Source organism: Cygnus olor, chromosome 3 (genome assembly GCF_009769625.2).
Source record: "Cygnus olor isolate bCygOlo1 chromosome 3, bCygOlo1.pri.v2, whole genome shotgun sequence".
NCBI lineage: Eukaryota > Metazoa > Chordata > Aves > Anseriformes > Anatidae > Cygnus > Cygnus olor.
Genome location: NC_049171.1, coordinates 116,528,360 through 116,554,775, shown reverse-complemented (window position 1 = coordinate 116,554,775; position 26,416 = coordinate 116,528,360). Strand labels below are relative to the sequence as shown.

Genomic DNA, 26,416 nt, shown 5'->3' with positions numbered 1-26,416 from the left:
TCTAAATGCCCCCAAGCTTAGCAGAGCAGTGACCACAGGGCAGTGAAGGGAAAAGAGCAAGATAGTCAAGTTCTACATTGATAAACCAACTACAAAAGTTTTATGGAAGAGAGAGTGTCTAAAAATAGCTTAATTAAATCTACATGGAACTAAGGCTGGGTCTGTGAAATAGCAAGCCTGGATTTCCTTTAGGTTAGTGTCTCCTTTTTATCTACCAGTGCCAGTTGAAGCTTTTCTTTTAATTGTATTTATGATACCCAGATGTCATGGAATTTGATGGTATAATGTGACATCTTCTAGTAGACTCTAAAATAGCTGAATCCAAGTACTAGCAGACAAGGCTCATATGTGATTTTTCGTTTGTTTTGTTAGAGACACCATAGACTAAACTCTGCTTCTAATTCTGAAGGACACCAAACAGCTACCTGTGGGCTTTCACTGCCCCTGTCTGGCATTCTGGGCTCTCAAGTGTTTTCAGACATTAACATGATATCATTTGAGAAAATGGTTTAATAATCAGGGGGCCTGGTCCCTGCATTTTGAGAGTGGTCTGGTCCACCCATGCCATTTTCTTTTGAGATTACTCATGCTTCTGGCAGGGCTTAGCCTGCCTTTCTCCTGAGCTGGCCATAATGCAGGTGCAAGTTAACATTGTCAAGTATTAACTTGGTCTTGTTTTCTGTGTGAAAAGCCAAAGAAAGCCCTAATCTGACTTCACATCTGTGTCTTTATCTAGAACATTTTTCAGTATGAGTTGCAGATTAAAGGCACAAATTATGAATTGTGGTGTCTTTATGCCCTCATTGGCAATGTATCCCATCAGTTTCAAGAGAAAACAGTTCTCACACTGGGGAATTCAGCTGTTGAAGATACATTCACGTGTAGTGAGATCCAAGTAAAATTAAATCCAAAGTGGCAATAGCCCAGGATGAAACTTGATGCTAATTGTACATAAATAGTAGAAGGACTGTCATATGACAGACTATAATCAATAAAACATGCCTGTTGTGACTAATGTGCATGTCAGATGTCTTCACTGGGACAGTGTGTTGGCACTATTGTTTACCTTGCTGTCTCCAGGCTCTGCTGGTGATTTAAGCTTTGTTATGTATTTATTCCTCATGTAGAGTTTATTTCTATTTTTTCCACCAAAACAAAGAACTGGACAGAGCAAATGAATGAAACGCTGTTATGCAGATGCTACATGCTGTGTATATACTTTTGATAAAATTATATGCAGAAGTGTATTCTTTGAACAAAATTCATATTTTTCCATAAAAGGAAATTTAGGCTCACTTGTTTAATAATTGGTGGTCATTGGAACTCTTTGAAAAACTGAGGTCAGCCTTAGTAGATGTAATTCATGCTTTTTTCTTTGCACGAAGTTACATGTCCAAAATTGTTCCAAGGGACAAATGTTTAGTAGACTTTTTTCAATGAGGAACAGTTTGTTGCTTTCTGTGATCACATCACAAATACTATCTTATTATTTTGATTTTTTTTGAGTTTTTGTATATCTTAAACTTCTAACTGCAGCTTGTAGTGCTAATATTACAGTTGTGTCTGGTACTGAACATGTAGTTATTTTGTTAAATAAACAAAAGAAAACAAAGCCCCCCCCCCCCAAATACAATAAAAAAGAGAAAAAAAAAATCCCAAACCTACATTAAGATTGGGACGGGAGGGGTGGGGATTTGTGTTGGCCCCAGAGGAAATGCTAGAACAAGGGTTAAAAGGAAAGGTATGTTGTTAATGGTTACAGAACGTCATGTGTGATTTCATTTAAATGAAGAGGAGTAACTAGCACAAAGATGAAGTGCTAAAAAGATGAGGAACAGAGCTGGAGCCATAAAATGTTCTGATAAATATACTTGGTGTTTGTGGGTATATAAGTGGAAAAGTATGAGTAAATAAAGCCAGTGTAGTCAGATTTTTTTAATAAATACCACATTCCCTTTCATAAGATCTCATACAGAATTTTGTTACACAAGTTACCTACAAACAAAATCTGAATTTACAAATGTAAATTAAGCAACAGAGTTAAACTGGTACGTTATGGAAGAGGATGCAGCTCCAACTTGATAATTCTTTTGGCGATTTCAAAACTTAATTGCAGTTCATTACAACTTTTGATAGCAAATTCCCAGCATGGAAGAGGACTCTTCAGCTGTCTGTTGCTATTTATTCACTGAATGGTTTTGTACCCAATGTTTTTTGTTGCTTACAGGTAGTCAGAAAAGCACTTGCTTAGTAGCTTGTACAAAATCAGCCAGTCACCTTGCTCTGGTATCCTCTAACATGTTAACCAAAGGTGCTTAACTTGCCTCACAGTCTTGGGGTAACTAATGTAGGAGCTAGCACAGCATTCTCTCAGAATCTACTGTATTTTTCCTTCTTTTTCCCTGTTCTTGTTTTCTTCTATTTCCTGAGTGCCAGGTGAGGCTTATTTGAAACACAGCCCCTGAAACCTCTTTGTAGCTGTGGTGGCTTTCAGCACTTCACCAAAGGGCACAAATAGGGCTTGAAGAGTACTCTGATTTGGGGCAGGCAAGAATATATCTGTAATTGGAGAATTACATCTGTGAATTATCCAGCTAAATGTCTGGTTATCGAAGAAAAGCTTCTGTTCTCATTTATACCAGCATTTATAATTTTCCTCCTGAGTTTTTTTAAGACTATATTTACACTACCTTTTATTGGATCCAGCTTCCATTTGAAATCATGAAGAGCCAAAAGCAAGAAAATCTCTTAGATGTGGGTAATGCTGCAGTCCCTTTCCTGGCGGAGCATCTCAAAAGTCAATACCCCACATCAGGCTTCATTCATGACTGCTTTTTCTTGCAAACAAAGAATCCCTGAGCTGTATTTCCTCATTTCCCTTCTCTTAATAGTCCATTTTCTTTTCTCACCTTCTCACGTTACTGTCCTGTCATTCTTGCTTGTGATATTTATATAGTTCTCAGCTGTAAATGGATTTCTTCTGGACCTCGAATGGTCTGGGAATTGCATTACACTTCAAGGTGACTTTCCCTCTAGTTACAGCTGTGATCTATCTGCTAGCAGGCAGTGAAATGCAAGCTCTAGCCTGTTATTGTCATTTCATGCATTTCTTTCCCTTCAATAAGGAAAAGAATATCCTTGAAATAAATTGTTGTTCTTGGCATAAAATTGCCTGATGGTTTCTGATGAAGTCATCATTGCGATCCACCTGCTTCATCCAAACGGATGAAGGAACCATCAGTGTTTTACCATGGAATTGGTGATGCTCAGCTTTTAGAAAACTTCATCTGGGATTGTCATGGATCTCACCTGGACTCCTGCAATCAAGTCGTAACAGAATTCTAAAAGGGGAATGCAAGTTAAATTAAACATTATAATTTGCCTTTAAAACTTCCCTTTCCATATGACAATACAATCAGAAAGAGGCAATGTTTTGTTACCCGTATAAGAGAGGTTTATGCCGGGTTCTTGCTTCATGATATTTTGACTCATTTTTGTGCAGTGTTAGTACATAAATGTGAATGCAACTTGATGTGGTGGTTTGGACAGCTATTTGGTCTTCTCTTTCAGCATTACTAATACTTCACTAGCAAGAAATCTCCTTATAAAGGCTCAGAGGTTCTATTTATTTTGGATAAACATGTAACATTCCACATAGTCTCCCAAAGTGCAGAAAAAAATATCTTTTCTTTAACTGTCATAAGTTGTGAAGGAATTATGACAAGACTCTCCAGATCAGTCTCAATTCATTGCATAAACTTACCTGTGTTGTTGGAGAGGAAGGGTTGGTATCCAAATTAATACATTTATTTCTTTTTAAAGAAAGATTGGTTTACTTTCCAAACTTCAGATAATATATTTAGATTGGTTTAAGTACTGTCTTTGAAAGCTAATCTCAGCGGAGTTGTCCCATTTTACTGTGGCATGTGAGAGATGAGAATCCCTCTGCCAAAGGGAGCCAGCTCTGATAGCGGTGCTACTCCATCCAGAAGAGGAGGATTACACAAGTTTCAGATAAACTTGTGTATTCATTTGTCTAGGCCAGTGGTACAGGTGTGCCTGTCTGTAGGCAAAGAAGTACCTTTTCTGCATCGGTAAGGAGGAAGAGCAGCATCATACTGCTTGGCATGAGCTGCAAATGCACACATGGCTGGAGCTATGGTGACATGAATGCTCTCAGAGCATGCAAGATGTGTGGCCTTCGTTTTACCTTTTGCACACACTACCTTTCACGGCATGCATTCTCTTGGGTAAAGCAGACCTCATTTCCTTTCTTGCCTATTCCCTGGAAAACTGGAGCACATGCTCCACTAGGTAATTTCAAAGTAGGTTAGGGGGTTTGCCTGGTACTTAGACACTAAAATAATGCTGAGACCTAGGAGGTAAAGAAGTGGGTTTTGAGGCCATTGTGTGATTCCATGTATTTCTTGTGGAATGGATGTGCCTAGTATGATCAGCCAGTCAGATCTTCTTGCTTGAGTAAGTTACCTGGTATAAGCTGGGGATCTGTAGACCAGAGAAAAAACAGGTGGGTAAAACCACTGTGATCTGCGGTAGCGCTGTGGTGCTTATGCCACCCAGCTTTAAATGTTGTTGCTTGTTCATGTTGTCCTGTAGTTCATCTATTTCGCCATTTCTCTGTTGCTTTACTCAGACTGCGGCATACTTCTGACACAATTGACTGCATCTCAGCCAGGATAAGAAATAAGTATTTACAGATGTTACCAACTAACCCATTCATTCATACAAATCCTGCAGATCCTGGTTCGTATTCATACAAATCCTAAGTCACAGTCCTTCACGAATCCCTCTGCTGATAATAGGGACAATTCTGCTAGCTGTTACCCTCTCAACTCTTTTGCAAGCTGTGGGGGAACAAGTGCAGACTGTTTTTTGGACTTGGAAAAGGGGTGTTGTGATGAGAACTAGACATCTACAGGAGCGATAATGGTACCAGGAAAGAAGGTGTGGTTGGGGTAAGGACATAACTGCAGAGTTTTCACTTATGTCCGAGGCCACATCAATCACTTCAAAATGTCTGCTTTTTGTGGGTTATTTGTTTTGAGTCTTCTCTGGCAATTGGATTATTATAAAAATAGGAAATGTGCCATTATTTTTGTCAAAACAGATGCTGTCTGTTGCTAGCTCTTTGTTTATAGTCAAGCCTATGGTGAAAGAACAAGTGACTGTGTGTGCACGTCAACTCTAAATCCTATTTTAGTTCTTTTCAAATAGCAGGCAAAAGGAAACAAGAGAATAAAGTTAGTGGAGAGGAAAAAAAATTGACAGCATTGGGTGTCCATTGTACATTTATGTGACTACATTAGCTGCTTAGTGGTTTACCTTTTCTTTGATTTTGAATGTTGGACTGCAAACCTAAAGAGAAATTCACTTTTGCATTGAGAGCTGGAGCACAGAGCACATGTTTGTGTAGTTTACAGTTCATGTTATGAAATATGTATATAGGTTCATTCCAGGTCTTTTCACTAGTAGTAGATTTTGCATGGCTGGAGGGTTTTTTTTGAGGTAGCAGAAATGTCACTTATGAGCTGACTGAAAGCACACAGTACTGAATATCTTTTCCCAGACAGACGGGGACAAATCAAAACAAAAGCATAAGTAGTCACACCCAGTGTTTTATATTCGTGATCATTATATAAAGGGCATTGCTCTTGAAAATATACTGAGACAGTGCATTGTTCCCCATATCAGCAACTTTTACTGTGACCAGAATTGGATTATTTTTTTTTAAGATTTCCCATTCTTAACTTCTCTTATTCAAACTCTCGTTAATTTCTTCACACAAAAAGTTGCACTGGTGTCACAGAGGCTGCACACATAAGTAAGAATATTTGTTTGTCCAGTCACTCGGAGGCTGGGGCCTCATGTCACAAGGTAACAAGTTCCTCACTGAGGAGCTCAGCATCCTTCTTTCTTCACCAAGGCAATGACCTTGCAGGACTGGAGGCTGGAGAAGGGTTGCTCTGGTTCATGAAAAGCAAGTTCTCTTGCCTGGGTCCTAGCTCACGCTCCCACAGAGCTGCTGTGGCACCTGAGAAGCCTGTAGAGTAATTTACACAGCTGCAGAGGTCCCAGAGGGGAGCTGAGGCCTGGCCTGAGCAGCCTGTGTGCATGTTGCAAGGCAGGGCCCTGCTCTCCACAGGTGGCATGCTCACCTGTGCAGCCTTGCAAGGAGGCTCCTTCCCTTGTCCTTCTTTTCTGGCTGGCATGTTTGGAGGAAAGCAACTGTTTTTGTGATAAATACTAAGGGGATTTTATGCAATGTGTTTGCATAAGAGTATATTGCTTAGTATATGAAACAATACTGCAATTTAAAATCAGGGGCGTGTATTAAAGTTGTATGTGGTAACTGGGATCTTGGAATGGCTCGTCACGCCCAAAGAGCGTAGAGGGACATGCCTGTGCTGTATTTCTGAGCTTAAATCTTTAAATACCCATTGTATGTAACTTTGCAGTGTGCATCACTATGAAAACTCTTTTCTCTCCTGTTTTATTTTGTAGAAACCCCATTAGAAGTGTCGGTGGCATTCAGTGGTCATATTTTGACATGTATTTAGGCACAGAAAATCAAAGAAAGATACCTCTGACAGTTTCAGAAGTGCTTAACATTATTTAGAATACGATGTTTTCCCACATCCAAGCCTTCTCTTCGCTATGCCACATAAAACAACCCCTGCTGAGAGAAAGAGCAGATGGAGTTTCAAGTGCTCTGTACCAGTGACTTGTGTTTGTGTAAATGCTTAGCTGAATTGCACGAAGTTGATAAAACTTGTTCTCTGTTTCAGCTCAGCAGTTTACGGTTTTCTTCCACCGGTCTCTACAATCATGAGAAGGAAGTGTGCAAAGTTTTTAGTTTGAGTACCACTCTCTAGTTCTACTTGTTTCAGCAGGAATGACAAGAAAACTGCTATTTAGATAATGAAGGGGCTCTCAACTTCATTTAAGCTGCCATACAGAGATACTCCCTGCATTGACTTAGTTGCACTTTGAGTGTCAAAATATATTATCTGGAGAAAAAATGGAATTTGTCAGTGATAAATATGAACCTGAGGTCTTGCACTGTTATGTTTAGAATTAAGGGGGGTAAATTAATTCAATGTACAGAAGGATGAAGGATATCTGAAAATGAGCCAATGTGAATGTGGGCTTCTAGGAAGGAAATTGCGTCATGAGGGGGAACTTTGGGGAACGATTGAAAACAGATTGGACAGAGCTGAGGCTTGTTGGATTTTGGAAGGAGCTAGATAAGCTGAACTGATGCAGCAAGGCATCTAAGCAAATGTGCAGTATTTAATTATTAGTCTTGGTGGAGATGTGGGGACTCCAAATGCATAATAATGCAAGTACAGCTTAGGATCACACAGAAGCTTTAACTATGATCACAGCAAGAGAAGAACATTTGGACAGCATCCCCACCTCTGCTCCTCCCTTCTCTGCCAAGTGGTTGCAGAGCCCCAGCCTATGTACTGTTTCAGGAAAACAAAAGAAAGAGGTGAGGAAAGATTTCAGCTTCTAAAAACAAAGATCAAAGGCTTATTCTGTAAGTGTTCTGTTTGGTACAAACAAACAAACAAAAACCCTGAGTTAGATGTTAATTGAATTTATCTTGCTCCTTCCACATGGCTTGCAGCCAGAGTAGGAGATAGGAATTGCTGCATTAAGAGAGATCCTTTTATATATTACGAGAGTCCTTTTATATCAACGGTACTTAAAAAGGACACAACTGTACAAAAATACCGATAACTTGTAATACATTTTCAGCTTTCCAATTGTTTTCTAAGTCAACACCAGAATAAATTGGGCAGTGGATCACAGAACTGAAATCATCCCAGTTTGAAAGATGAGGCCTTTCACTAGCTGAGAGCTACCTGTAAACGGCCTGCTTAGCGCTCCCATTAATTTGGGGTTGTGATTTCATGCTCGCTGGTTGTGATACTGATTCATGTGCTGTGGTGCAGTAACCTGGACCATCCCTTGGACTGATTCCCCTGGAAAAACAGCAGAAAAACATCACAAGACAGAACTTTGAAGAATTCCAAGAAGCAGGTTTAAATGATTGCTCAGCAATTAGCCCACTGGTAATGTTTTGTTACACGTAAAAACATCCTAAGCACCTATTTGCTGCAACACAAAGGTAGGCTCCGGTTCTGGAAGCTGTTTCTTGTCAATAAAACCTTGCAGGATGGAGGCCCCTTGCAACAGATGTTTGTACAGACTGACAGTCTGTCCATCTGAAATAATTTAAAGGATCTGGGCTTTAAGGCTTAATTGTATTAGTATGGTATAGTAAATCTTTTGTGCAAAGCTGTCACCTTCAGTGGACTGCTGGAGTGCAAATAGATCTGAATGACTACAAAGGCTTAAGGTAACAGCTGCTGTAAAGTTGGGCGATGTCTCACGGAGTGGTGTTTTCAATCTGCTAATCTGACTTGTAACTGAATAGTTCTACTAAAAATCGCACTGAGCAAGTACAATAGCTAAAGATTCCCCTGTAATTCCCAGGGAAGCTCCTTAAGTTTCCTGCGTGATTCAGAGGTATGAATGCCACTGAAAGTCACCTCTGAGCTTTCAGAAATCTTCTCTTAAGTATTTGTACTATTTAAGCTTTTCAAAAAAAAAGCAATGAGAGCCTCACTAAAGAACTGCTAGTCTTGATTCTTGGCTAAACACTCTCTGTAATAAAGATAAACACAAGCAGCAGCTCTGAGATAGCTGGTAACAGTTCCTTTTCATCACGTTGCAGAGTAAATCTAACTTCCTTGGTGTCAATGCAGTGAAACTTCAACATTATTCTGTTGATGACTTTCAGCTGAAACACCAGTTGTTTCTAAAATTGTAGGCACTAAATAAAATAACCTTATCCTAATCTGATCCTGTAGGCTTTTCTATACCACACTACCCTCTGTGGTTATTGCTGGGGAGCAGTTCTAGTAGAGATAAGCATCTCTTTAAGCTGTGTTTTCTTCCTGCATGAAAACTCTACGTCGAATATTATGCTTCATATTTTAATGTTAAAAAAGAGTAACCTACCTAGTTGTTGTAACTTCAGATGGTCAGCAAACAAACATTTTGCTGTTTACTGAGCAGCAACCGTTGTTGCTGTGCCTTTGCAGAGCAGCAGTTGTGTTAATGATGGCTCAGCACATCTTGCAAACTAACACTTAACTTTCACCTTCTTTGCTTGGAGGACAAATGTCAGTAATTGTGGTTTGTTGAACCTGCGTGGAAAATTACATGCAGTGCAGCCATTTGGAAAAGATGTGTTTCCCCTGCAAAACAGAACAGATGAAGCAGTTGTAGGTATCCTGGAGGAAAGTAATGCTCTGGAACGATCCCTCTCAGCTCAGAGGAAAGGTTTCAGTTCAAACTCTTTTCTAATGTTTCACCTGCCTGTCTTTTTTTTGTTTTGTTTGTTTGTTTGTTTGTTTTCCCCCAGGTGTCATTGTGGTAACACTTGTTGATTTTTTTTTTTGTTGTTGTTGAGCTCTTTGCTGAGATTTGTTAGAAATGTACAAATCCATCAATTTCAGTTTTGCCATGGCATTGCTCACATCTACAGCTATCTGGAATTTGGGTTTGCAGAAATTGGTGCAAACTACTGTTAGGTAAACTTGCGGGGTTGAATCTGTGAGCTTGGACTTGAGTCCTTGATTTAAAAGAATCGTGGCCCTCCATGCATGTCTTTGAAATGAATCTGCATTTTCCAGCTTTCTCAAAAGCCAAGGATATCTAGGATCATTTGGATAAGAGGTATGAAAGTCACAAATTAGTCATACAGTGAAAATGTCACGCAGTAATCATTTAAGAGATTCTATGTACAGCACTTTGAATATTTACTTTTAGTGGGTCTGAATTCTTAGTAAAATATTTTTCCTTTTATACTAATTTATGTATTTAAAATAGCAAGAAAAACTAAAACCCCAGTAAGTGACTAACAATACAGTACATACAGCATCCTGTTAAAATAATGATTTCAGCAGTGAGTCCAGTGTTAGACACAGAGACATCTTATCTTGTAGGAAGAAAATTTTTGCAAACAATCCTGTGTTATCCTTCCAGTATCTAAAGGGGGCCTATGGGAAAGCTGGGGAGGGGCTCTTTGTCAGGGAGTGTAGTGATACGACAAGGAGTAATGACATTAAACAAAAAGAAGGTAAATTTAGATTAGATATAAGGAAGAAATTCTTTACTCAGAGGATGGTGAGGCCCTGGCCCAGGCTGCCCAGCGAAGCTGTGGCTGCCCCATCCCTGTCAGTGCCCAAGGCCAGGCTGGATGGGGCTGGGGGCAGCCTGGGCTGGGGGCAGGGGCCCCTGCCCATGACAGGGGGCTGGAAGTAGATGGGCTTTGAGGTCCCTTCCAACCCAACCCGTTCTGTGATTCTCTGTTTCTATCTGGAGCGTATTAATTCTGTTTCAGATGTATCGCGTTACTACCTGATGTTCACAGGCTTTGAAATGAAATTTAAAAAATGAACAACCCCCCCCCCCCCCCGTAACTCACTATTTTTTTTGTTGGTCTCATGAAGGCATGTGCCAGCGAGCTACAGACGTGATCGAATTCTCTAGGAAGATAAAAGAGCAGAAAGAAATGGTAAATTAGTAGTTGTAGATCTGTAAGTGTTCTGCCCAGGTGAAGAAGTGAGGATTAAACCTCAGGAGCAGCCAATGTGCCTTCAATAGTTACGTGAAAAGGTCACATTGAAGTGGCTCATACATAACCAGTATCAGTTCTCCTGGCTTTTACATTCCCTGTCAGTCATAAAGAGGGGGCACACGTGCTGGAAGGAGGTAATTGCTACAGATCAGAACCTCACATGAAATCATAAAATGCTTTATTGTTGCTTGGCATGAGGTCCGATAATACAAAGTTCTTTTTTATTATTATTATATAACGCAGCCATCTTCTGCAGACTAAACAAAAGTCCCACAAGACAATAGCTCCAGTCTGTGAGCATAGCACGTTTAAATGCTGTGCACAGCCAGAGCTGGCAGGGGAAAAGTAAAGACAGGATTGCTTGTCCAAATAGGAAGACTTAGATTTCTTCTACTTCTTTCCTGTTAAATGTAATCTTTTTGTATTTTAGCTGCAATAGGATGGCTGATATTTTGCCATATTTTAGAGCTATCTAGCCATTCTTATTTTATGCATACAAACACATTTTTTTCTCTTGTTATCTCGTTGGTAGGAATAAAAAAAGACAATTCCCTGGTGGGATCCCAGTGTGCAAGACTGATCATCAGGCAAACTTGAAAAAATAACACTCTTGAAATGTCGCTCATGGAACTTACACAAGTAGCAACATTTTTTGACTTGCTATGTGTAGAGTCAACCCTATGATGACACTGTTGAGACAGATGTGTGCACTTGGGCAGAGATCCATATTTTTTTTTTTGGATTTCTGGCTTGAAATAACAAAGAATTTATCTCTAGGGAGGAATACAGGGCACTTTCTTATATTTGTGTTTTTCCTATTGCCAGTCATCAAGAACTATGCAGTATATTTAGATCGACTGCCACTGTTTTGCAGAGTTACTAATTTTTCAGTGCTCTGCACATTTTATGCCCTATTTTGAGATCCTGTTATTCCTGTTTGAAGTCAATAGGTGCTCTTAGTGCACAAAAAATGCAGTCTTGAATGTTATGCAACTAAATTAAGCTTCCACCTGCCCAGTCTTCCAGGAAACAGCAACACTTGGTGATAGGAAGAGGCCTCGTTATTAAGAGGTAGTTAATTTTACTTTGATGCTTTTCAGTGCATTTGCTAGTATATTATGATCACACAAATGACTAAGTCGCTTATATAAAAAAAAATACTAACAGTCTTGATACGATATTGTAGCTCAGATTTGATAAAATAGTAAAAGAAATGTTATTTATAAAGGCGATGTTTCCTTTGTAAGATTTTAGGACTATGCACAGAAAGTTTTTATATGCAGAGAAAATGTCAACATGCAAGCATAGGTATACACATAAGATATTACTTTCTATTTTTGTGCACTAAGGGCAAATTCTGCTGGCTGATGTAGTGCAGGAACTCAGAATGTTCTTGGGTTCTGTTTGCAAAAACTCAAGCACAATATTGTTGACTTTTGTCTTTGCTTTAGACTAAGAAAAAAGAAACTATGCATTGTAATGTTGTTGTTGGGTTATGCTAGTACAATCAAATACATTTGAAAGCATATTCCATGTTATCTGCCTGAGTATTTACCATGCCCTGTGCATAAACAGATATTTTAAGTCAGTGTGGCCTCGTTCTAAATTAATTCAGGTTGACAGATGCTGTCATGCTTTCAATGTGGACAAAGTTCATTGAGATTTTGAAGTTTTAAGTTACTAAATGCTGAACAACTACTAGTGCAGTATTGAGTTTTTTAAAGTGAATTAAAAAAATACACCAACCTGGTTTTGCAATCATATATTTCAGTGCAAGATTTTCTCCCAACCAAACAGTTGAAATACAAGACCAATAAGAAAAATCTCTCAAAAAGAATTATAAAAGAAAATCATTGTTCCTAGAAATGTAAATGTCTACTGGACTCAATTCTTCCACTTGAATTTCTGCCAAACTCATTCAAATGTTTGGCATTTCCTTTCTCTCTTCTGTATGTTTTCTGATTTGGTCAATTGTGGAGTTTCCTGTTTTGTTTTTGTTTGGCTGAAGCAACTAAATCAACCCACAATCAAGGTCATTGTAGAAAACCAAACCTTCAGTAAAATTTGAACAATTTGAACATGACCTCCCCATGTCTGTTCTCTGACCTACTATTTGTTCTTGTGGTGTTTTAGTCTTTTCCAAAGTCTGCATTTTCCCTCATCCTCATGTTTCTTCTCCTTTCCCATCAGCTCCTTGTTTGCTTAGTGGTAGTCTTTTTTTTTTTTTTTTTTTTTTTTCTGATTTCGCTTTTTACCCATTTTTCTTCTTTAAAGAGGGTTTTCCTTCTTAACGAGGGTTTCCCCCCCCCTCCTTTTCTCCTTTCAGCTGATTTTTCCTGCTTTGTCTCATTCCATCTCTATTCCCTTTTGCCACCCTCTGTCCCTGCACGCCCCTGGCTGCTGCCATAAGTGCAGGGTGGTCAGGTCTCCAAGTGCCAGTAGCTGAGCATGCCTGGGGAGGGGTTTTGCAAGGGCTCTGACACTGCCCCTGTATTTCTCCTCCCTCTGACTCCCTCTGACTGCATTTCCTGGGTGTAAGGAGGAGCCTTGAAGTGTCCCAGGGACACCCTGCTTTGGTGAGGTGGAAGGGGAAAAGCTGTGAGGAGTAAGGGGGCAATAACTGATGGGGAGGGAGGCTTCCATGTTACTGAATGCATTCCCCTTTCATACAACAACAGCAGCCTCAGCTCTTTATCTTTTCTTGGGGGCTGCAGGGTGGGTCCCAGTGGAGTCCCAGCCCCGTTTCCTGCCTGCAATGCAGCCATCCTTGCCCTGCCAGTGGCTGCAAAACCCCATGACTGACAGCAATTGGGTCATCTTGTCCACACAGAGAGAGCCCTGTTTCTGCTTGCAGGGAGCAATGCCTATTCCAGTGCAGGATGTATATATTTTCTTAAAGCTACCCTTATCTGAGTAGATTTGTCTTGGCAAAAGACAGATCCTGTTCCTCCAATATGCTTCTGATCCTTGGTAAGTAACCATTCAGAGAAATTCTAGTAAAAACACATGATTTTCATTCTCCAGTTATCATTGATGTGACTGTTACAGGAATTGCTGTGTGAGAAAAATAGAAATTAGTTTAGAATTGCTTCAGTTTTTGAAGTTTGCATCTTCACAGATTGATTTTAGATTAAAAAAAAAAAAAAGTTTTTTATAGCCAGTGAGTTTTCCTGACATTTTTCCATAACTATTGGCTTTGTTGCCATCTCTGCCATTTCACCAAACTATAACTTACCAAGTCTGTAATGAGGCAGTTGTGTTTATTCTAGGAGTTTACGCAGATCTTTGCTCCCTTCATACTACTCTGGAGGAACAACAGGACGAATCGACCCGTCACATAGTGCCACTGCATAAGCATAGAGACCCTTGGATGTGAGGATGCTGTGAGTTCAGACTGTAGCTGTGCTGCACAATTACTTTTTCTGAAGGTAAAAGACTCTGTATTACATTTGGTAGTAATAAAAGCAATGGGGATAAGGTACATTTCTTAGGTTTGTGTGGTAGAATGCTTGAAAAGTAATAATATATTTCATGTCTCTGTTTTACTGGCATCTGTTTTCCTCTGTTGTTTTCTTCTTTATTCCACAGGACATTCTATGAAAGGCGTAATCATGGGAGGAATGGATGGGTTAGAGTGGTTTTACTTGCGCTTGGCCTCTGGCTTTTGCCTGCAGATACACCTCTACTGTTGTTATTGCTTGGCTTCATAGAATCTGAATGCTAAGAGTGATAACCAGTTCATTTTCTTCCTCTGGGGCATTGGGGCTAGTCTTTAAAAATTCTGTTTGCTTCCTTTGTATCACTGGTTAAATCTGAAAGCAAATAGGAGTGTCCTTTTGAGTGGTTTCACAAAAGGATGGTTCCAAAAAATCCTTATGTGAATTTAATTTTGAATATAGGACAGATGAGACAAAATTTTCACTTGAAACTTGAAGAAAATATATTTTTTTTCTATTTAATACTGAAATTTTAAACCCATTTGGTTGTCCACCTGTCAGCTGAGACTCATTTCAAGGGTGAGAAATATAGCTCCATCCTAAAAGTAACTGTTTATTAAACAGTAAGTCTCTTCCTTAATAAGGCTGTAGAGTATCTGAATAGATGTATGAGGGAAGGAATAAAATAATTTAAATAGGTACAGCTCATAAGAAGAAAAGCTAGTAATCGCAAACCATCTCTTCTGGGATTGTATTGAAAAAGGATGAAGAACATGGAGGGGAGGGAGGCAGGGACTGTAAAAAATATCACAACGTTAAGCAATGTTGTGCAAATTTGGAAGAGAAAAGATGCAGCAAATTACTCAGGAAAAGACAGGACATTTAAAATGTGGAAGACCTGCCCTTTAGTTGATATTTTGGATCAAATTGGCTGTCCTGGCTAGAGGAAGCACACCTTTGGCCTGGTGCTTCATTTTGCTCCATCCAATAAAAGTTACTTACCCAGTTGCTGAGATCCATGACCTTGAGAGAGCTCATAAAGAAAAAGGCAGTATTCATAATCAGCCTGTCTTCCGTTTCAATTCCTTGAACTCCCACTGGGCAGTTCCCATAGCATTATTATGTACAGCTGTTTGCTCCTGGAGGTTGGCATTCCTGGGTCAATATGATCCAGTTTTTGCTTTTGAAGTCTGTACAGAGACAAGAAGTATTTTTTCCATACACTGATACAGGTTCACACCTCCGCTTAAGCAAAAGTTAGTCTTGTTTGTCTTTATATCGTTGCTTCTGATTGTTATGAGATTGGGCAGACCTGGCCATCTGTGCCAGTGTGATGGTCAGTGGGAAAACCTCATCACACTGACGAGTGTCCTCAGTACTATAATTTGGGACACTTCCAAAAGCAAAAGGAAAAAAAATAAAAAGTACCAATCTGTTTTGTTTCCTGCCTTCCTCCAGCTTGGTATGTGCACAAGTAGTACTGAAAAAAAAATATTTTTTTTATTTTTATCACCTTAGCCCTCCTGGGTTCAGTTGTTACTCTTACCAAAATCAGTGCCAAAACGTGTCTGAAAGTAAAGGATGTGACCGATTTCTTTTTCAGAAAACCTGTCTGAAAATACTCTGCTTTCCTCACTAAGTGTGTAGTGATGCTGTGTATCTGCTGAAAAGCTCTGGTGTTTTTTGTTGTTTTGTTTTGTATTTTCAGAACTGTTTGGCTGGCAGCCACTTTCCCTGGCTGTGCTAGAAAGACTGATACACTTGCATGGATAAGTGGTCTTTCACTGGTTTTACATTATCTTACAGATGCAGATGGGAAATTTAAAAAAGCTGATAATGTTTATGGTTACTTGCCTGTTTAGCTAATAACTGAAAGTTTAGTAATAATGCTAATAAATTCAGTCTCCATGCAAAGGGCTAGATTTATTGTCCATACTCTTCTGTGTGCTTATACTTTTCTGTAACTGCTGCTGGCACCAAGTTCTCCACACAGCTCCTCCACATACCTTGTGTTGCCCTGAAAAGGCTGTGATAATGTTTAGCCAATACCAGTCACCAGGAGTGAGATTTATTCGAAAAGTTGAGAAAAGGCTGGGAGTCTGGGGCCTGGCCTCTGTTTGCTTTTGCTATGAAGTTAATTTGGATGCTTCTCATAGATTTATTTGAGACTGATGATCTCGCTGCACAACATTTCTACGGGTGATCTCCACATATAGTGGAAAGATTACTGGCCTTTGGGCAAATATGCAAACACACAGTGAAGAGGAAGTGGTCACAGGGTCTGCTTGTTTGGGTGGATCAATCACTGCTACTGTAGAGAGGTTTGCAAATATAACTACCTGTGTGCATCACCCTTTTTTAAAACAGATTTTAAAATTGCCTTCCATTATGTGCTCTGAAATCTGCTGCTTTTCCCCATTACTGCAATAAAAATTGTTTATGGTAAGTGCTGAAAAGTGTATCATTAGTTCTGTTCCTCCTCCATGGGAATTATTTGGCTTTTACCCTCATCAGAGGGATATAAGAACACTGTATTATAATAATAATGGCCTATTTATTCATTTCTAAAATGTAGTCCTCCTTTCTGTTTGGTTTATATTTTAAGGGGGGAGAGGTTATTTAGAAAATAAGCAGAGGTTCTAAGGAGAAAATATTTGGTAGCAATATAGCTTAATTGGGTGTTTGTCTACCACAGGTAAAGCAACTGTTTGGAGGGGAAAAGCCTTGTAACGTTTTTGGGTCATTACTAACTGTCAGGATTTACTCAGAGAAGTATCTGAATTTGGTGGAAATTAGACCAATGATAGTGTCCTGATTTTCATGTGCTTGCAGTAATTCTGTATCATCTGGGTGAGGTCTTTATAACGTTCTCAACTTTTTGCCTCTAAAGCTGTTGACAAGCACATCCATCAGTTCCTTTCTTTGGAGCTAAAAGGTATGCATACTCTGAGGGCACGCGCAATTTAGGAGTTCATCTGCTTCATAACAAGGATGTGACCAGCAAAGCTGTGTGCACTGTCTTCTGCCTGACACACCTTCTTTTCTCACGCAGCAGATGTGCTGCTGGCTGCTGGCACAGTGTCTCAAGGAAGTGCTTCCTTGATACACCGCGACATTTATTCCAGAAAGCTGGGTGGTGATGTGAGAATGCAGGCCTTGAGATGTCCGTCTTTGGGAGATTTATTTTTCTCATAAGGATCAACGTGCTTTGCACTGTCATATATATATATTTTTTTAACTTGGCAAGGATAATGTGAACGTTGATGCTTGTTGTAGCTTGCAATATATATCTTGTCACAAGCAGATGTTGCAGCAGAATAGATAATGGTGTTGGACTGGCTGCTCTGAGTTGTCAAGCTGCAAATAAGTTATTTAATCTCTGTGCTTTGGAGTACCCCTTTAGTCCCCTGGACCCTCCCTAGCAAGGAAATTTCCTCCCTACTTACCCACTTTGGCTCCTGGTCCCTGCCTCGTAGCTTGGTGCCTTTGAATCTGGCAGTAGATGCACTGTGTTGAAATGCCACAAATAACAGATGTTGCTCTGGCTTAGGCTGCATGAATGTTGTCGTTTTGTTTCTAAATAGCATAATAAATAAGGTGTTTGCTGCTTAATTGAGTGCTTGGATAGATAGGCTGGGGGTGGGATCTGTGCAGGCACAGGGACAGCCCCTGCAGCAGCATGTGGCCGTCCGTGGCAGCAGATCAGACCTCTCTTTGCGAGAGCTTATTGCGGGTGGGAGTCACCACAGCAGACTGAAACCTGGGGCATTCACCTGGTACCGGCATCCTACAGAAGCCACAGCCCGGCAGCTTGTCCATCGTTGAGATTCTCATAGGACTGAGGCAAAGCCTCAGGATCCTGTCCCGTGGCCTCAATGTGTTTTGCACCGGGTTGCTACTGAGAGCAGGTCTGGGGAATCTGCCATCCACACTGTTCTCCCTCCCCGAACAGCGGAGGCAATTTGACAGCACACCCTTTGGTTTTGTGTGCCAATATCCCTTGCGCAAACTTCCTTTGTCTGTGATGCTTGGCAGGCAGTATGATTTATCCTAGTTTAATGTGAGGTATTAAGCCTTTTGTGCAAATCTGACTGCGCCCTTTTGGATAGGACCGATGTTTTGTAAGAAGAAAGGTGACAAAGTAGAGATCATTATAAATGTTGCTGCCCATCCTGCTGTGTTCTAACTAAACACAATCTGCTGAAAGGCTGGATCCCTTTGGAGGGACATCATTCTCCAGTTGTCAACTGAAGCACTTTCTGAAAAACATTTTTTGTTTTAAAGTGGAGAGTTGCATTTAGATGGTCTTTAAAGAATTTTAAATGGTTGAACTAAAGCTGTGCAGTAGGCACTTCAGAATAGGGGAGTAAAATAGTGTTTCTGAAAATCCAACAATAAGGCTACCAATTAGCTTTGTGGACATATATAGGTGCTTTACATCCAGAATTTCAGGGGGTTCCCCTCATTTTGAGCACCTAAATTTGCATGGCTAATCTCTTTTTCATACATGCCACTTCTGATTAAGTGTCCAGAACAAGTAACAGCAATAGATTGTGGAAAACAAACAAAATAGACAAAAAAGCTGGATTAAAAAATGAACACGCACCCCAAAACAAACAAACAACAACAAAAAGAGCAAGCTGCTTCTGCAAGTGTTGGCACTAATTGCTTGGAAATAGTAGAAGGATATTGTGTTGGATCGATAGACTCATCAATTATTTGTAAACAACCGTAAGCAGTTGGTGCTGAGGAATCAGAGTATTTTTCTTTTTCTGTTATTTTTAAACACAGCAGAGGCATCTCTGTCTAGCCAGCAAAATAATTTCAAACTTCCACTAGATGTACTAGAGGGGGAAAATATCACAGGAACCCCTGAGTACTGCTTGTATACTAAAGGTTAGCAGGTTATTTCAATAACGTGTATTAAATTCATATTATGTATTTGTTATGGGAGTTGAAGTAAATGCAGGGGGTTCTCCTGAAACTGGCCTCTCAGAGGTTCTTGGGATCAGCTCTGCCCATTGGCTGTCTTAATAGCTCAGTAAATGCTAATTGTACAAGCTTTTTGTTTTGCCACAAAATGATCAATCAGGTTCAGTGCCCAAATGAGCTGCGAAGCAGGCTGGGAACTTCGGGAGAATTGTTTTGCTGATCAGAGGTTACCTGCAGGTTACAGTGAATCTGTTTTTATTGGAAAGCTGCAAACCCCCTCTGCACTCCTGTGCCTCGAAATGGACCCCCAGCCTCAGCGGGGACATCTGTGAGCGTGAGGGCCGGGTACAACTGGAGTCCTTGGGAACAAGTTGTCACTTACCATTATCACAACTGGGGTCAGCAAAGTTAAATAAGGAAATGAAAGAGAGAGAAACGCCTGATACTTTAGGCATGCTGGCTGCTAACATTAAGCAGAGCAGCTCTGCGAAAGTGTTTGGTATTTGGCCTTGCTGGATTTCAGACCAGGCACTGAAAATGTGAGTGTTTATTGCCTGAAGTAGGATGTTTTTGGAGAAAGATGAAACCCCTGTACCTGTTGAGGACACTAAATAAGAGTTTTGCTATGATGACTGTAATCGGGCTAAGATTTGAATGCATGCCTTCTAGCTCCAAACTTCTGGGCTAGTTGTCGGCTGCATTTACTTCTGTTTTACCTTCCGCCGTCTAGAGATGACAACTTTGGATTTTTGCCTTTGTGCCACCATTAGTAAATACAGACATCTAAAATGCTTTATATCCTGGATAGTAGTTCAACAGAGTATTTAAGCAAAAGGAATTAGAAAATATTTGAGTTTATATCATTAAAAAAATAAATCAACAGTCTAAAACCATTTTTGTTCATTTTGTTTAGCCTGAAAGATGATGCTAAGAACTTCCTAGTACTTGATACAGTTCAGGGAAAAAGGTCTAGGAAGACAGATTACATTCTAGAAAACTGTGGGAATAATCACGTAACTAGGTTGTTTTTAAAAATTGTTTACAAGCAGGCGGTTCCAAAAGCTGCTTCTAAATTGTTAGCTTGCAGCATTATTATACGTGATAGTAAAATAAATGGAGCTGATTTGGATTTAGATTTGGTGCTTTATAATAGATGAGCTGCCTGTTGCTAGAATGTTGAAGCAGGAAGGTTTTTTGAGGTCTTGAAAAATAAAACTGTAAAGGGAGAAGTTATAAGGAAAATCTGTTAACAGCTTATACTTGCTGTGCCATTGACACTTGGAAAAAAAATATTTATTTTTGTCTAATGTTTTTATAGCAATTATATTCTGAAGTACTATTCTGTTTTCTGAAAAGGAGGGATGTCAGGTGAGCAGTACGGCCAGCACGAAGGAAACTGGAGGGTGGCAGAGAAGGACTTGGTTACATCTCGCTGCAGCAGAGACAGAGCGGTGTCTGGGCAGGATGAGCGGCATGGGGACTTACCAGTCGAGAGAGCATCAGCTGTAGGAGGGGAGGTTTAAGTTGGCTTGTTGAGCTGAGGCTTTGCAGCGCTGGACATAACACATTGCAGGGGTATCTGATCAAAGAGAGCTGATGTGCCAGAAATCCTGTTGGGACTGACCCAGATAGGGTTCCCAGTTTGTGCAGCTGCCACTCATGGAACTCGCATACCCGTCAAGCGGATGGCACTTAGATATGAAATAGATCTTTGTGTTAAGGAGGAGGTTGTATCCCCATCTTGTGTCAAAAGCTCGTGTCTGTTTCTGTGCAGAAGAAACCTGTTCCCCAATGCTTCTGTTGCTGAACAGGAAAATCAAACAGATGTGTAAATCTCACTGTAAAGCAGATAAATCTTTAGACTGACTGATTCAAAATAGGTTCAACAGGATCAACCCACTACTGTGTTAATGGGTGGAATTTAATAATGTGAAGAAGTCTTGTGTTGGAAAAGGGAAGCTGCTGTCCAAATAAAACTCTTGTGCATTAGGCAAGGGGAGGAAAAAAAGAAATAAGCAGTAACAAACTTCTCATCCAGAAAAGTTATTCCATGAGATTTTTAGGTTATAAACACCAGGATCTAATTTCTGAGATCCTCACACAATCAAAATGTGTGTGTGCATGTAAGGCTATTTGTCTGATCCCAACTCCGAATTTATAGCAAATGAAATTGAGATGCATCTTCTGTGAAAGTATTTCCATTACTGAACCTCTGCTGTTCTTAAATTCCCTGCCTCCAACAGGGAATTCTGTGAGAGCAAGATGTGGGTGACAGGGGGAAGTATGGAGAAACGTGTAAGTAAAAAAGCAGAGACACTTTCCAGGCCCCCTTCAGAAAGCTTAATCTTGTCTGGTATACTTTGACCTTTTGAAACAAAAACATTTTCTAGTACTCATAGGGTGAAAGGGATTTTGGTTGCCATATCATGAAAGCACAGGGACGATGTTACAAACTTTGGATGCCAGTGAAAATTGGTGATAGTTTCCCTTTGGTAAATCCATCAGGGGAAATATCAGCCCCTCAAGCACTATGTCATACTGAATGGCTTGTGGCTTTGCTCCTAACAAGCTCTCTCTCTTCATGCAGGGACTAAAACAGTAGCTTTGGCCTCGCAGCACTTGCCTCAGTCAGCAAAGTAACTAAGGCCCTGACTCCTAGATCTGGAAGAAATCAAGATCCTGAATGATCCCTTCAGTCTGGGCCAACTTGTCTGCGATGCAAATCGAGGTTGCTCATCTGATGGGAGTGTGGTAGATTTTGGAGTGAAAATACTGGTTGGCTTACTAAAATGTCTGAACATCCCTCGGAAATGACACTTACAGTTACTAGCTTAGCCAAACTTATTTACAGTAGGCTGTTTGCTATAGAAGTACCCTGAAAAATCTCTCTAAGCACTTTGCAAGTAAATTTTATCTTTGTTGTATCATCAGAAAATGCTGTGTAAGAGAATACTTGCACCTGCTGTATCTCCCATAATTATCCTGAACTCAGCACTGGATTTTGTGTTCCTATTTTTAAAAACCATCTTGCTAAATAGATGTAGAGAATGTTCCCTTTGGAAGAGTGAGTGAACAGCAGTGCAGCGTTAGGGAGGCACTGTGAACTTGGCCTGCCTTATATCAGCTGAGAGAGTGAAACGAGGAAGATAAGAGAACAGAATAAATGAGTATGTTTTACATGCAGGATACTGGTTTGCAAATCTGGCAATGCCAGAGAAAAAAACTTTCATGTATTACAAGGCACCTGAGGGATAGTTGGAAACTTTTTTATAAGGAATATAGCTCGTCTTCCCTTTATGACAGAGTAGTTAACAGAAGGAAAATAGCATTGGCTTGCAAGCATTTGAAAATGAATGTCTTTACAAAAATAGACAGCAAAACACCAGTATTCTGCATCTTGATTGCTAGGTTTTGGATGTGTTTAACGAAGCTGGCAGCCTTGTGTGAAAAAAGAGCCAAGTAGTTGGTTACAGCTTTGGAGAAGGCAGAGAAAACAAAGAGAAGAAAGATACACAGAGCTCCCATTTGAACACACTGTGGTTAGGCTGAGTTTGCAAACCTTTGGGCCACATCCTACACTTTGTCAGGGTTACGCTCAGCAGAGTTACACTCAGACAGTAACAGGAGGGCTGTGAGAAGTTCCCTGTCCGTTCTTTGCCTGCTTTGTCAGTCCGACAGCCAGCTGGGGACTGCATCGGTCCATGGTTTGATTTAGCACGGGTTTTGCACGGCCAGCAGTGAGAGCACCTGCTGGCTGCCAAAGCAGGAAGGCCGTCAGTAGCATTGAAGGCTGTGCTGGCTACTTGCAGGAAGATGCTTCATGTTGCAGGGAAATGCCTGCTGCAAACCCCTCCAACAGCTACTTCGCAGTAGCTCTATGGTTCAACACAAAGCCTGCAAGCTGTCTGGGCAACAGGATGAGTGTGTTTGAGCAATGAGGCAGGGCAAAAAGCTAACTTAGTGCTTTTAAAAATACATTTCCAGTAAGTACTGTAGGGCTTGTCTACGCTCAAACTTGTATGGTTTAATTAAACCGATTGTTTAAATCCATTAATATCTGAGCGCATTCGGTTTGTGCTGCTTTGTAAGAGTTTAGCATGCCCTGTAAACTACAGAGCTTATTTAACTTAGTTGAAGAATTTGCTGTATGTGATTGGTTTAAGAGTCCAAACTGTGAAGCAAGCAACCAGTGTTTCATGTTCTTTTATGCGGTATATGTAAGTCTTCCATTTTGGTGAGAAGGCTTATTCTCTGTCTTGATCTTTGAGGCTTTTTTTTTTTATACACATTTGACCTTTGAGAACCCGGCAAAGACATTAGGCTGAAATTCCCAGGAAGAAGGAATTGCTCATGTATGTTTGACTCTATGTAGTTTGTGCACTTATAAGGCAAAGCAATTTACATGTCAGCAATTTCTCCTCCAACATGAGACCGGCTGCAACATTGCAGATATCCGCTGCTGGGTGGCAAAAAGTTGATGATAGCAGAAAGGACACAAACTTACATATATAAAATATATAGTTATATTTATTTAAAAAAAAAAATGACCAGCTCCATAAACTGAACTTTTTTTTTTAAGAGAGTGAAGCAATAAAAAATCTATATTATACAAAACTCCTCCAAAAGGATATTAACTTAAAAAGCAACAACAACAAAAAAATTAATGGGAAAGAAATGTAGATTAATGCTAAGATTTAGGAGTGTGAATCCCTATAAGAGAAATGTTTAGACAGAACAAGAAACTTTTAGCTGCAATGAATACTATTGCTTCCTTAAGAACAAATAAAGTGAAAAAAAAATTAAGACAGCCCTCATTGTTTATGGATCTTCACGAAGGAGGCATTTGTATATGTAATGCATGTTTTTGCCTGTTTGTCTTAACACATTCAGGTACCCAATGTTAATTAACAAAGGTACATGGTATTTGGTACTTCAGATGGCAGCTGCACCACAGGATATGCTGCACCCAGCAGTTGTGCAGTAGAGTAGGTGAAGTGTCCAAGCAGGAGGAGTAGAAAATAACAGCATCTAGGTACACAAGTGACAAGAGCAGAATCATTTTACACAGGTATCAGTGTATAGATGAAGAACATATCTTCATCTTACCTAGATGAATGGGCTATTTTGGCTGAAGTCTATTATTTGCCTTTGCTTGTTATGTTTAATGAGCATTTCAGGAGGGACATAGGAAAGTAGCTGTGACAAATATCTCTCTTTATTTTCCAGAATGATCTAGGGCAAGTTCCAGACCTGGGTTAGTCTGCCACCGCCACTAAAACAAGTATCCCTTTTCCTGTGGTTAAAGAAAATCATGAACAAAGCTACGTTGCTGGAGGTGTGAGCATGAAGTGAAGAAGGCGCCTTTCACTGCTTGCAAAAGGGGATCCACATTTCTCTTCCACACAAGGTAACTCTGTACCCAGGCAGTCTTGGTACACGCAGGACTTGGAGCAGACCTCAGCCTAGATCCTGGAATGCAGAAAACAGCTGTTTTGCCTATAAATAAACCAAGAGGCTCTTCTCATATGAGGCCATTTTTTTTTTTTTAAACAGATATGCCGTAGAAATGAAGTGTCACTTTAACTGTTGGTGTTTGAAGTTGGAGTATGTGGTAGTAGCAGGATTCACATTCTAATCTGTGAAAGTCGCTGTGATCAGGTTTCAGCCTTATCGCCTTGGTATCATGTTTCAGTGAAACCACTTGTACTGCAAGAGTTAAAGCTGTCAGCCTTTCTGTTTCCAGTCTCCAGAGTGCCAGAGGTTTATATTTTGGGTAGAGGACAGAACTCCACTGGATTTAGTCAAAAACATCTCCATGCACCAGTGATTGTTTTGTTTGTTTGTTTAAATCACATACTAAATTATGCAAAATATTTTAAGCATTTGACAAAGATTTTTACTTGCGGGAGAGGAAGCCTGCTTGATCTCCTGGACTCCTGTTTTGTTTTTCTGTTTTTTTCTTTTCTTGGTTGAATCTGCAGAACAGCAGTAGGAATGACACTGGCCTTGGCAGTGGGTTTAGACCCTGGTGACAGCTTCTCAAAGCGGCCAGCTGGCTCAGCTGCTTCTGTTCAGCCCTGGGCCACTCTCATATACTGGCCCTAGGTAACTGTGGCAGAGGTGGTAACAGTTAAGTGATGGGAATGGGTTACACAATGGGCCACTGTGGCACTAAGTGGGGAAAACTTGTTGGGCATCTGATCAGCCCCCAGAAGTTCTAACGCCTGTTCCATGGGCACAAATCGAGTATTTTTATTAGCCCCCAAATAAAGGGCTTCCACTTGCCATTGCACTCAGCTCCAATCACTTATTATTGGACACGTAGCAGCCCACATTTGGCTATAGTGATGCTAGTGGAAAACTAGCAGTTTTCTTCATGTCAGAACAAAAGCTCTCAGTTGCAAGGATGATTTTCCTTTACAAAGTCTAGTTTTTGTACCAGCCTTGCTGAACCTGAGCAAGCTGGGACAAGAGCAGAGCCAGCAAACTTACTGACAGTGTTTGATCTGCCCAGTATGAGAACAGCCCAAGCCTCCCTTTCCCCAGCAGTGTGGAGCAGTTTCCACAGCCCTGGGCTTGCAGCGACTGCTGTTGGAGACAGATGGGCAGCAGCCAGATCCCAGCAGAATGATCTTCCTTAAACACTTCTGGTTGCTTTTTAAGGGGCTGGCTAGGGGCCACCGTTTGAGTTTGTCATCTCTGATTGCTTGGGCTAGAGGGAGGGCAGAAGCTTTTAACCCTGATCCTTTCTGTCTGTCCCTTTTCCTGAATGGCAGCTGGAGCAATTGGAGATTAAGGAGAGAGCAGCTTCTTTTAAAGGAACCTGTTACCCAGTTTTGGAGGTGAACCACATCTCCTTTCTTGAAAGGAGCTCTGTTACCTGTTCAATCTTTCTCTCTCTGCCATCAGCTTGAAGTGTAAATGCCCTAGCTTCTGAACAGGACTGTCAGTCCCAAAAATAAAAGGGAAAACCATTGAATTATGTTTAGCAGGCCTTGGCATCCTTGTATTTGCTTTGTGGTTTATGAGATTTGGCATTCACTTGGAAAAAATTTTGGGACTGCAATCCAGCTCTTCCTTCTCAGGAAAAAAAAAAAGGAAGAAAGAAAAAATCTGAAGCCCAGATTGGTATCCTCTCCCAGTTAGGTAACTGGAGAAGCTGGGAACTTGAGTCCCCAGTTGATGGCTTTTTTTTCTTCTCTCTCTCTTTAAATTAAAACCAAACAAAACTATCCAAAATCCAGTAGTGTAACCTTAGTGGCTGTTCATCTAACAAAGGTTGGCAGTGACAGTCATGCAGCAAGTGCTGTAGGAAGCAGCCCCTCCTGTTGCCTCTGTGGCTGGAGCCAGCAGGCACATCCGAGTCCCATGC

The 26,416-nt window shown here is 40.5% G+C and overlaps 1 long non-coding RNA gene across 1 annotated transcript; it reads left to right on the top strand.

The window, feature by feature from the left end:
• Positions 1–10: 10 nt before the first annotated feature.
• Positions 11–24,750, top strand: LOC121066818. Its single transcript, XR_005817975.1, has 3 exons — positions 11–192; positions 13,945–14,103; positions 24,281–24,750. It is a non-coding gene; the product is annotated as an uncharacterized LOC121066818 (long non-coding RNA).
• Positions 24,751–26,416: the final 1,666 nt, after the last annotated feature.